A 12979-nucleotide genomic window follows, 5' to 3' on the forward strand; every position below is an offset into this window, starting at 1 on the left:
TGAAGTAATATCTTGGTGGTTTTCGTTGACGATGACTCAGCAGCAACAGATCAGATGACTTTTTATTAGTGATAGCGCATCACGGCCTTGATAAGTAAACTTACAAGGAGACACGCCTAGGTCGATGAACCTTTTGGACTACGTTCGGGGACTTCCCAGTACGAGATGTCTTTTGGCATCACAAATCAATGGATCAATATCTCAACAACAATCGCAATAACTAATCATCATGCTAATCAATAACCTTTAATGAGAGTCAATAAAGTGAACACACCATGACCTTTCAGTCATGAATAAAAACACCAATTTAGTTAAGTGTTAGGATACTTATTTCCCTATTGGTTACAATCTAAAGTCATTTCTGTTAATCTCATCGGCAATTCATCTCATTAGTAACTCTTCAGATTTGCAATTAGAAATGCAATTAATCAATGCATGGAGAATATTCACTCAGTATTAACACATCATTAATAAGAACCAACTTAGCAAAGTCTCAGTAGTGCGTGATTCAAAAAAGCAAGAACTCAGTAATTTGTCTATTTGCGTCAGATTTTAGTGAACACCTTAACTAACCTCAAATTAGAATCAGCATGTTGGGCTTCATGCAAAACAATTTAGCAAACACAAATTTGGAAAACATCTAACTATGGCCTCTATTAAAGAGCAGTTGGTACTGAGAAAGAAAAGGCAAGCCGACAATTACAATTTTCATCAGATAGTTACCCATCCAACGGATCAGCAAACAGCGTCAGTCTTTGTCCTCAGGGCATCAGTCGTTTTCACCATCAGCAAAGATAGGAGAGGGCAAAGCCTCTGTATTGCATAGCTGAGGAACAAGAACTCCCCTCATATAGAGGAGATATGAGTATCAGGTAAGGAATAAGGAAAGGGTGGTTTAGAGTATCAGGACGAACAAACGGCAAAGCCTCAAAGGAAATGGCCTAAATGGCTCAGTAGAATGGCAAAGAATGGGTTGGAGTGGAATGTCCAATAAATAGCTGATTTCTGCTCAGTTCATATGGTTAAATCAAAACGGTCTAATTTACTCCTAATTCCTCGTTGGATAATAATTTGTGCATCGTTATCTCTGTCCAATAATTATTCACGCATTTCTCCAGAATTTTCCACAAACCATAGATCACATGTCGTTGATTGGCCCATGTTATTGATGTCTTCATCGGTTGGAATGTCAGGTAAGAAAAGTTACACTTTACGCACCAGTCAGTAGTTCCATTGTTTTCTCCTACTCCAGGCAACCTTGCACCTGTTACGAATTACACTGTTGCATTCAGCAAGAATGTCTCCTTGAGCAAGTCGGGTCCCATGAGAAAGAATTTACTACAGCTACACACATCTCTAGCTTCTGGAAAAGTACAGTTTCGTGTCCTTCGGGAAAACAGCACATTGCACGTTAGAAAAACACAGTTTAATATGAGACCAGGCATGTAGGCCCAGACCCTCGCTAAACTAAGGCCTAGTGCTTAATGTACAAACTCCTAATACATAACTCCAATTTTGATATGTTAATACAAGTTCAAAACATCAGTACATAATTAATTCAGCATTAATAACTTTCATTAGTCTTCGTATACATTGGTAGCCACTCCCCGTGGGCACATTTTAAACGTGTGCATTATTTCTACATTAACACATTTTCCATGCAGTTTCATTATACAATATATTGCAAACTTCTACGTCCCCCAACTTAACAACCCTCCGCCTGAGGAAAGAATTTGTGATTCATGCACAGAACCCGGCCGGCGCTGTTTACAGTAATGCCTAAGCACAGTGCTCACCTGAGCGGTGTTTCCAAACCGAGGCATTGTACTGTCCGAAATACCATGGGATACGTAATTTAACTTTCACATAAAATAGGGTTAAACCAGACATACCGCATATTAAAAAGTAAACACACAATAATAAACCGACAAGGGTGGGATTTGAACCCACACATGCAGAGCACAAAGGATTAGCAGTCCATCGCCTTAACCACTCGGCCACCTTATCGTGTAAAGGTCAGCTTTCAGGAGGAAAAAATATAGTAGCCGAAATGTGTTCTATGAGGTGATAGTTGTCCACACATAATAAAGAGCATATATTTACAGATTGTTATGGCAACTTGTTGTCTTCAGCTTTGCTCTAAATGACCTTGTTGTCCTTCCCTACTTCAGCTTGAATTTATATGATATATGTAATGGAATCATGAAAATTACACATTCCAAACGTGTTCTATCCATATGTGATCTACTGTCACACTACCCTCAAATGAGCTAAGATTGCTTTATTTCAGTTGTACGTGGATTTAAAGTGCAATTTCATACAAATATTTTACTGGTATGGTGCTTTCGAGTCTCTAGGTGTCATTCATTGTTGGGGTGCTTACATGTCAACATTAGGCAGCAAATAGTATACAAAGAAGTGAAACTGCCTTCCCATTTAATGTGCATTGTTCTGCAAAACATTTTAAGTAGGAGAAAGTAAAACTTAGTTCATAAAACCGCCTAAACTGGGAGTATTGCCGCTACCGCTTTGACACTTCAGTTTAAAAACGTACGTGCATCAACAAGAAATATTTTTGCGCTAAATAAATTGCTGTCCGACTGCTCACGTAACGCATAAAACTGAGGCAGTCGTAATTACACCACATTGAAGTTATATCTTGGTGGTTTTCATTGATGATGACTCAGCAGCAACAGATCAGATGACTTTTTATTAGTGATAGCGCATCACGGCCTTGATAAGTAAACTTACAAGGAGACACGCCTAGGTCGATGAACCTTTTGGACTACGTTCAGGGACTTCCCAGTACGAGATGTCTTTTGGCATCACAAATCAATGGATCAATATCTCAACAACAATCGCAATAACTAATCATCATGCTAATCAATAACCTTTAATGAGAGTCAATAAAGTGAACACACCAGGACCTTTCAGTCCTGAATAAAAACACCAATTTAGTTAAGTGTTAGGATACTTATTTCCCTATTGGTTACAATCTAAAGTCATTTCTGTTAATCTCATCAGCAATTCATCTCATTAGTAACTCTTCAGATTTGCAATTAGAAATGCAATTAATCAATGCATGGAGAATATTCACTCAGTATTAACACATCATTAATAAGAACCAACTTAGCAAAGTCTCAGTAGTGCATGATTCAAAAAAGCAAGAACTCAGTAATTTGTCTATTTGCGTCAGATTTTAGTGAACACCTTAACTAACCTCAAATTAGAATCAGCATGTTGGGCTTCATGCAAAACAATTTAGCAAACACAAATTTGGAAAACATCTAACTATGGCCTCAATCAAAGAGCAGTTGGTACCGAGAAAGAAAAGGCAAGCCGACAATTACAATTTTCATCAGATAGTTACCCATCCAACGGATCAGCAAACAGCGTCAGTCTTTGTCCTCAGGCCATCAGTCGTTTTCACCATCAGCAAAGATAGGACAGGGCAAAGCCTCTGTATTGCATAGCTGAGGAACAAGAACTCCCCTCATATAGAGGAGATATGAGTATCAGGTAAGGAATAAGTAAAGGGTGGTTTAGAGTATCAGGACGAACAAACGGCAAAGTCTCAAAGGAAATGGCCTAAATGGCTCAGTAGAATGGCAAATGATGGGTTGGAGTGGAATGTCCAATAAATAGCTGATTTCTGCTCAGGTCATATGTTTAATCAAAACTGTCAAATTTACTCCTAATTCCTCGTTGGATAATAATTTGTGCATCGTTATCTCTGTCCAATAATTATTCACGCATTTCACCAGAATTTTCCACAAACCATAGTTCACATGTCATTGATTGGCCCATGTTATTGACTTCTTCATCGGTTGGAATGTCAGGTAAGAAAAGTTACACTCTACGCACCAGTCAGTAGTTCCATTGTTTTCTCCTACTCCAGGCAACCTTGCACCTGTTACGAATTACACTGTTGCATTCAGCAAGAATGTCTCCTTGAGCAAGTCCGGTCCCATTAGAAAGAATTTACTACAGCTACACACATCTCTAGCTTCTGGAAAAGTACAGTTTCGTATCTTTCAGGAAAACAGCACATTGCACGTTAGAAAAACACAATTTAATATGAGACCAGGCATGTAGGCCCAGACCCTCGCTAAACTAAGGCCTAGTGCTTAATGTACAAACTCCTAATACATAACTCCAATTTTGATATGTTAATACAAGTTCAAAACATCAGTACATAATTAATTCAGCATTAATAACTTTCATTAGTCTTCGTATACATTGGTAGCCACTCCCCGTGGGCACATTTTAAACGCGTGCATTATTTCTACATTAACACATTTTCGATGCAGTTTCATTACACAATATATTGCAAACTTCTACGTCCCTCAACTTAACAACCCTCCGCCTGAGGAAAGAATTTGTGATTCATGCACAGAACCCGGCCGGCGCTGTTTACAGTAATGCCTAAGCACAGTGCTCACCTGAGCGGTGTTTCCAAACCGAGGCATTGTACTGTCGGAAATACCATGGGATACGTAATTTAACTTTCACATAAAATAGGGTTAAACCAGACATACCGCATATTAAAAAGTAAACACACAATAATAAACCGACAAGGGGGGGATTCGAACCCACACATGCAGAGCACAATGGATTAGCAGTTCATTGCCTTAACCACTCGGCCACCTTGTCGCATAAAGGTCAGTTTTCAGGAGGAAAAAATATAGTAGCCGAAATGTGTTCTATGAGGTGATAGTTGTCCACACATAATAAAGAGCATATATTTACAGATTGTTATGGCAACTTGTTGTCTTCAGCTTTGCTCTAAATGACCTTGTTGTCCTTCCCTACTTCAGCTTGAATTTATATCAGATATGTAATGGAATCATGTAAATTACACATTCCAAACGTGTTCTATCCATATGTGATCTACTGTCACACTACCCTCAAATGAGCTAAGATTGCTTTATTTCAGTTGTACGTGGATTTAAAGTGCAATTTCATACAAATATTTTACTGGTATGGTGCTTTCGAGTCTCTAGGTGTCATTCATTGTTGGGGTGCTTACATGTCAACATTAGGCAGCAAATAGTACACAAATAAGGAAAACTGCCTTCCCATTTAATGTGCATTGTTCTGCAAAACGTTTTAAGTAGGAGAAAGTAAAACTTAGTTTATAAAACCGCCTAAACTGGGAGTATTGCCGCTACAGCTTTCACACTTCAGTTTAAAAACGTACGTGCATCAACAAGAAATATTTTTGCGCTAAATAAATTGCTGTCCGACTGCTCACGTAACGCATAAAACTGAGGCAGTCGTAATTACACCACATTGAAGTAATATCTTGGTGGTTTTCGTTGACGATGACTCAGCAGCAACAGATCAGATGACTTTTTATTAGTGATAGCGCATCACGGCCTTGATAAGTAAACTTACAAGGAGACACGCCTAGGTCGATTAACCTTTCGGACTACGTTCTGGGTCTTCCCAGTACGAGATGTCTTTTGGCATCACAAATCAATGGATCAATATCTCAACAACAATCGCAATAACTAATCATCATGCTAATCAATATCCTTTAATGAGAGTCAATAAAGTGAACACACCATGACCTTTCAGTCATGAATAAAAACAACAATTTAGTTAAGTGTTAGGATACTTATTTCCCTATTAGTTACAATCTAAAGTCATTTCTGTTAATCTCATCGGCAATTCATCTCATTAGTAACTCTTCAGATTTGCAATTAGAAATGCAATTAATCAATGCATGGAGAATATTCACTCAGTATTAACACATCATTAATAAGAACCAACTTAGCAAAGTCTCAGTAGTGCATGATTCAAAAAAGCAAGCACTCAGTAATTTGTCTATTTGCGTCAGATTTTAGTGAACACCTTAACTAACCTCAAATTAGAATCAGCATGTTGGGCTTCATGCAAAACAATTTAGCAAACACAAATTTGGAAAACATCTAACTATGGCCTCTATCAAAGAGCAGTTGGTACCGAGAAAGAAAAGGCAAGCCGACAATTACAATTTTCATCAGATAGTTACCCATCCAACGGATCAGCAAACAGCGTCAGTCTTTGTCCTCAGGGCATCAGTCGTTTTCACCATCAGCAAAGATAGGACAGGGCAAAGCCTCTGTATTGCATAGCTGAGGAACAAGAACTCCCCTCATATAGAGGAGATATGAGTATCAGGTAAGGAATAAGTAAAGGGTGGTTTAGAGTATCAGGACGAACAAACGGCAAAGTCTCAAAGGAAATGGCCTAAATGGCTCAGTAGAATGGCAAAGAATGGCTTGGAGTGGAATGTCCAATAAATGGCTGATTTCTGCTCGAGTCATGTGGTTAAATCAAAACTGTCTAATTTACTCCTAATTCCTCATTGGATGATAATTGGTGCATCGTTCTGTCTGTCCAATAATTCCTTATGCATTTCACCAGAATTTTCCACAAACCACAGTTCACATGTCGTTGATTGGCCCATGTTATTGACGTCTTCATCGGTTGGAATGTCAGGTAAGAAAAGTTACACTTTACGCACCAGTCAGTAGTTCCATTGTTTTCTCCTACTCCATGCAGCCTTGCACCTGTTATGAATTACACTGTTGCATTCAGCAAGAATGTCTCCTTGAGCAAGTCGGATCCCATGAGAAAGAATTTACTAGAGCTACACACATCTCTAGCTTCTGGAAAAGTACAGTTTCATGTCCTTCAGGAAAACAGCACATTGCACAGTTTAATATGAGACCAGGCAAGTAGGCCCAGACCCTTGCTAAACTAAGGCCTAGTGCTTAATGAACAAACTCCTAATACATTACTTAAATTTTGATATGTGTAAGGAAATGCCTCCTTGGCATGGTTACCCCCTGACTTTTTGCCTTTGCTGATGCTATGTTTTGAATTGAAAGTGTGCTGAGGTCTGCTAACCAGGCCCCAGCACCAGTGTTCCTTCCCTAACCTGTACTTTTGATTCCACAATTGGCACACCCTGGCATCCAGGTAAGTCCCTTGTAACTGGTACCCCTGGTACCAAGGGCCCTGATGCCAGGGAAGGTTTCTAAGGGCTGCAGCATATCTTATGCCACCCTGGGGACCCCTCACTCAGCACAGAAACACTGCTTGCCAGCTTGTGTGTGCTGCTGAGGACAAAACGAGTAAGTCGACATGGCACTCCCCTCAGGGTGCCATGCCAACCTCACACTGCCTATGCAGTATAGATAGGTCACCCCTCTAGTAGGCCTTACAGCCCTAAGGCAGGGTGCACTATACCATAGGTGAGGGCACCAGTGCATGAGCACTGTGCCCCTACAGTGTCTAAGCCAAACCTTAGACATTGTAAGTGCAGGGTAGCCATAAGAGTATATGGTCTGGGAGTCTGTCAAACACGGACTCCACAGCACCATAATGGCTACACTGAAAACTGGGAAGTTTGGTATCAAACTTCTCAGCACAATAAATGCACACTGATGCCAGTGTACATTTTATTGTGAAATACACCCCAGAGGGCACCTTAGAGGTGCCCCCTGAAAACCTTAACCGACTATCCAGCAGCCTGCCACAACCAAGACATGTTGCTGGCCCCATGGGGAGAGTGCCTTTGTCACTCTGAGGCCAGTAACAAAGCCTGCACTGGGTGGAGATGCTAGCACCTCCCCCAGGCAGGAGGCTTACCCCCTTTGTTCCAGCACCGCAGGGCACTCCAGCTTGTGGAATTGCCTGCCCCCCCCGGCCACGGCCCCACTTTTGGCGGCAAGGCCGGAGGAAATAATGAGAATAACAAGGAGGAGTCACTGGCCAGTCAGGACAGCCCCTAAGGTGTCCTGAGCTGAAGTGACTCTAACTTTGAGAAATCCTCCATCTTGCAGATGGAGGATTCCCCAATAGGATTAGGGATGTGACCCCCTCCCCTTGGGAGGAGGCACAAAGAGGGTGTACCCACCCTCCGGGCTAGTAGCCATTGGCTACTAACCCCCCAGACCTAAATACGCCCTTAAATTTAGTATTTAAGGGCTTCCCTGAACCTAAAGATTTAGATTCCTGCAACTTACAAGAAGAAGAGGACTGCTGAGCTGAAAGACCCCTGCAGAGGAAGAAAAGAAGACACCAACTGCTTTGGCCCCAGACCTACCGGCCTGTCTACTGCCTTCCCAAAGAAACCTGCTCCAGCGACGCTTTCCCAAGGACCAGCGACCTCTGAATCCTCAGAGGACTGCCCTGCTTCAAGAAAGACCAGAAACTCCCGAGGACAGCGGCACTGCTCCAAAAAGAACTGCAACTTTGTTACAGAGGAGCAGATTTAAAGACCCCTGCAAATCCCCGCAAGAAGCGTGAGACTTGCAACACTGCACCCGGCGACCCCGACTCGACTGGTGGAGAACCAACACCTCAGGGAGGACCCTCCGGCGACTCCGAGACCGTGAGTAACCAAAGTTGTCCCCCCTGAGCCCCCACAGCGACGCCTGCAGAGGGAATCCCGAGGCTCCCCCTGACCACGACTGCCTGAACCTAAAGTCCCGACGGATGGAAAAGACCCTGCACCCGCAGCCCCCAGCACCTGAAGGAACGGAACTTCTGTGCAGGAGTGACCCCCAGGAGTCCCTCTCCCTTGCCCAGGTGGTGGCTACCCCGAGGAGCTCCCCCCTTGCCTGCCTGCACCGCTGAAGAGATCCCTTGGTCTCTCATTGAGACCTACAGAGAACCCGACGCTTGTTTACACACTGCACCCGGCCGCCCCCGCGCTGCTGAGGGTGTACTTTTTGTGCTGACTTGTGTCCCCCCCGGTGCCCTACAAAACCCCCCTGGTCTGCCCTCCGAAGACGCGGGTACTTACCTGCTGGCAGACCGGAACCAGGGCACCCCCTTCTCTCCATTGAAGCCTATGTGTTTTGGGCACCTCTTTGACCTCTGCACCTGACCGGCCCTGAGCTGCTGGTGTGGTAACTTTGGGGTTGCTCTGAACCCCCAACGGTGGGCTACCTTGGACCCAAACCTGAGACTTGTAAGTGATTTACTTACCTGCTAAAACTAACAATAACTTACCTCCCCCAGGAACTGTGAAAATTGCACCGTGTCCACTTTTAAAACAGCTTATTGTGTTTTGTGAGAAAATTATATATGCTACTGTGATTATTCAAAGTTCCTAAAGTACTTACCTGCAATACCTTTCAAATGAGATATTACATGTAGAATTTGAACCTGTGGTTCTTAAAATAAACTAAGAAAATATATTTTTCTATAACAAAACCTATTGGCCTGGATTTGTCTCTGAGTGTGTGTTCCTCATTTATTGCCTGTGTGTATGTACAACAAATGCTTAACACTACTCCTTTGATAAGCCTACTGCTCGACCACACTACCACAAAATAGAGCATTAGTATTATCTCTTTTTGCCACTATCTTACCTCTAAGGGGAACCCTTGGACTCTGTGCATACAATTCCTTACTTTGAAATAGTGCATACAGAGCCAACTTTCTACATTGGTGGATCAGCGGTGGGGTACAAGACTTTGCATTAGCTGGACTACTCAGCCAATACCTGATCACATGACAAATTCCAAAAATTGCCATTAGAAATTGATTTTTGCAATTTGAAATTTTTCTAAATTCTTAAAAGACCTGCTAGGGCCTTGTGTTAGATCCTGGTTAGCATTTCTTTTAGAGTTTAAAAGTTTGGTAAAAGTTTGAATTAGATTCTAGAACTAGTTTTTAGATTCCTAAAAAGTATTCCAACTTTTAGAAGCATAATGTCTAGTGCAGAGATGAATGTGGTGGAACTCGACACCACACCTTACCTCCATCTTAAGATGAGGGAGCTAAGGTCACTCTGTAAAATAAAGAAAATAGTAATGGGCCCCAGACCTTCCAAACTACAGCTCCAGGAGCTGTTGGCAGAGTTTCAAAAGGCCAACCCCTCTGAGGATGGCAACACAGAGGATGATGATAGTGACTTGGAGGGTGATTCCCCCCTACCAGTCCTATCTAGGGAAGACAGGGCCTCTCAAGCCCTGACTCCAAGCATAATAGTCAGAGATGCTGGCTCCCTCACAGGAGGGACCAACTTCTCTGAAATCACTGAGGATAACTCCAGTGAAGAGGACATCCAGTTAGCCAGGATGGCCAAAAGATTGGCTTTGGAAAGACAGATCCTAGCCATAGAAAGGGAAAGACAAGAGATGGGCCTAGGACCCATCAATGGTGGCAACAACATAAATAGGGTCAGAGATTCTCCTGACATGTTGAAAATCCCTAAAGGGATTGTAACTAAATATGAAGATGGTGATGACATCACCAAATGGTTCACAGCTTTTGAGAGGGCTTGTGTAACCAGAAAAGTGAACAAATCTCACTGGGGTGCTCTCCTTTGGGAAATGTTCACAGGAAAGTGTAGGGATAGACTCCTCAGACTCTCTGGAAAAGATGGAGAATCTTATGACCTCATGAAGGGTACCCTGATTGAGGGCTTTGGATTCTCCACTGAGGAGTAGAGGATTAGATTCAGGGGGGCTCAAAAATCCTCGAGCCAGACCTGGGTTGACTTTGTAGACCACTCAGTAAAAACACTAGATGGTTGGATTCAAGGCAGTGGTGTAAGTAATTATGATGGGCTGTACAATTTATTTGTGAAAGAACACCTATTAAGTAATTGTTTCAATGATAAACTGCATCAGCATCTGGTAGACCTAGGACCAATTTCTCCCCAAGAATTGGGAAAGAAGGCGGACCATTGGGTCAAGACTAGGGTGTCCATAACTTCCACAGGGGGTGACCAAAAGAAAGGGGTCACAAAACCTCCCCAGGGGAAGGGTGGTGAGACAGCCAAAAACAAAAATAGTAAAGAGTCTTCTACAGGCCCCCAAAAACCTGCACAGGAGGGTGGGCCCAGAGCCTCTTCACAAAACAATTCTGGGTACAAGGGTAAAAACTTTGATCCCAAAAAGGCCTGGTGTCGTAGCTGTAGTCAGTCTGGACACCAAACTGGAGACAAGGCCTGTCCCAAGAAAGATACCACTTCTAACTCCACTCCAGCTAAAACTGGAATTGCCAGTCTCCAAGTGGGATCAACAGTGTGCCCAGAGCAAATCAGGTGTCACACTGAAGCTACATTAGTCTCTGAGGGTGGAGTGGATTTAGCCACACTGGCTGCCTGGCCCCCTAACATGCAAAAATACAGGCAGCAGCTCTTAATTAATGGGACAAGTGTAGAGGGCCTGAGGGATACAGGTGCCAGTGTCACTATGGTGACAGAGAAACTGGTTTCCCCTGGCCAATACCTGACTGGACAAACCTATCCAGTCACCAATGCTGACAATCAAACTAAAGTACATCCCATGGCAATGGTAACTTTAGAGTGGGGAGGGGTCAATGGCCTGAAACAGGTGGTGGTCTCCTCAAATATCCCAGTAGACTGTTTGCTTGGAAATGACCTGGAGTCCTCAGCATGGGCTGAGGTAGAACTGAAAACCCATGCAGCCATGCTGGGTATCCCTGAACTGGTGTGTGTCAAAACAAGGGCACAGTGCAAGGCACAGGGTGAAAAAGTAGAGCTGGAGTCTGGAAGAAAGGCCCAGCCTACCAAGAGAAAAAGAAAGTCAGCTGGGAAACCAGCTGCAACACAACAAGAAAAAGAGAGCCTCTCTTCTCAGGAAGAAGTTCTGCCCTCTGAGGGAACTGAGCCTATGGAGCTGGAACCTTATCAGGTTGAGCTCTTGGGCCCAGGGGGACCCTCAAGGGAAGAGTTGTGTAAGGGACAAGAAACCTGTCCCTCTCTTGAAGGCCTTAGGCAGAAAGCTGCTGAAGAGTCCAAAGGCAAGAAAAATGGAACACATAGGGTCTATTGGGAAGATGGACTCCTGTACACTGAGGCAAGAGATCCCAAACCTGGTGCCACTAGGAGAGTGGTAGTGCCTCAGGGGTTCAGAGAGTTTATTCTGACCTTAGCCCATGATATTCCCCTTGCTGGGCATTTGGGACAAACCAAGACGTGGGAGAGGTTAGTCAACCACTTCTACTGGCCCAACATGTCCCAGAAGGTTAAGGAGTTTTGCACCTCCTGTACCACCTGTCAAGCCAGTGGTAAGACAGGTGGACATCCAAAGGCCCCCCTCATTCCACTTCCAGTGGTGGGGGTCCCCTTTGAAAGAGTGGGTGTGGACATAGTGGGTCCACTGGAACATCCCACAGCCTCAGGAAATATGTACATCCTAGTAGTAGTGGATCATGCTACTAGGTATCCTGAAGCTATTCCCCTTAGGTCGACTACTGCCCCTGCAGTAGCCAAGGCCCTCATTGGTATCTTTACCAGAGTGGGCTTCCCTAAGGAGGTGGTGTCTGACAGAGGTACCAACTTCATGTCAGCATACCTGAAACACATGTGGAATGAGTGTGGAGTGACTTATAAATTCACTACACCCTATCATCCACAAACTATTGGCCTTGTTGAGAGATTCAACAAGACATTAAAGGGCATGATCATGGGGCTCCCAGAAAAACTCAAAAGGAGATGGGATGTCCTCTTGCCATGTCTGCTTTTCGCTTACAGAGAGGTGCCTCAGAAGGGAGGAGGGATCTCACCCTTATGAACTTCTGTTTGGTCACCCTGTAAGGGGACCACTAGCTCTTGTGAAAGAAGGCTGGGAGAGACCTCTTCATGAGCCTAAACAAGACATAGTGGACTATGTACTTGGCCTTCACTCAAGGATGGCAGAGTACATGGAAAAGGCAAGCAAAAACCTTGAGGCCAGCCAACAGCTCCAGAAGTGTTGGTATGACCAAAAGGCTGCACTGGTTGAATTTCAACCAGGGCAGAAAGTCTGGGTTTTGGATCCTGTGGCTCAGAGGGCACTTCAGGACAAATGGAGTGGCCCTTACCCAGTGCTAGAGAGGAAGAGTCAGGTCACCTATCTGGTAGACCTGGGCACAAGCAGGAGCCCCAAGAGGGTGATCCATGTGAACCGCCTTAAGCTCTTCCATGACAGGGCTGATGTAAATCTGTTAATGGTAACAGATGAAG

At 43.7% G+C, this 12979-nt stretch overlaps 2 non-coding genes across 2 annotated transcripts; both read right to left on the bottom strand.

Annotated features, from left to right (window-relative positions):
* Positions 1 to 1925: 1925 nt before the first annotated feature.
* TRNAS-GCU (transfer RNA serine (anticodon GCU)) lies at positions 1926 to 2007 on the bottom strand. Its single transcript has one exon. It is a non-coding gene; the product is annotated as a tRNA-Ser (tRNA).
* Positions 2008 to 4571: 2564 nt separating this feature from the next.
* On the bottom strand, positions 4572 to 4653 carry TRNAS-GCU (transfer RNA serine (anticodon GCU)). Its single transcript has one exon. It is a non-coding gene; the product is annotated as a tRNA-Ser (tRNA).
* Between the last annotated feature and the right edge of the window lie 8326 nt (positions 4654 to 12979).

Source organism: Pleurodeles waltl, chromosome 12 (genome assembly GCF_031143425.1).
Source record: "Pleurodeles waltl isolate 20211129_DDA chromosome 12, aPleWal1.hap1.20221129, whole genome shotgun sequence".
Lineage (NCBI taxonomy): Eukaryota > Metazoa > Chordata > Amphibia > Caudata > Salamandridae > Pleurodeles > Pleurodeles waltl.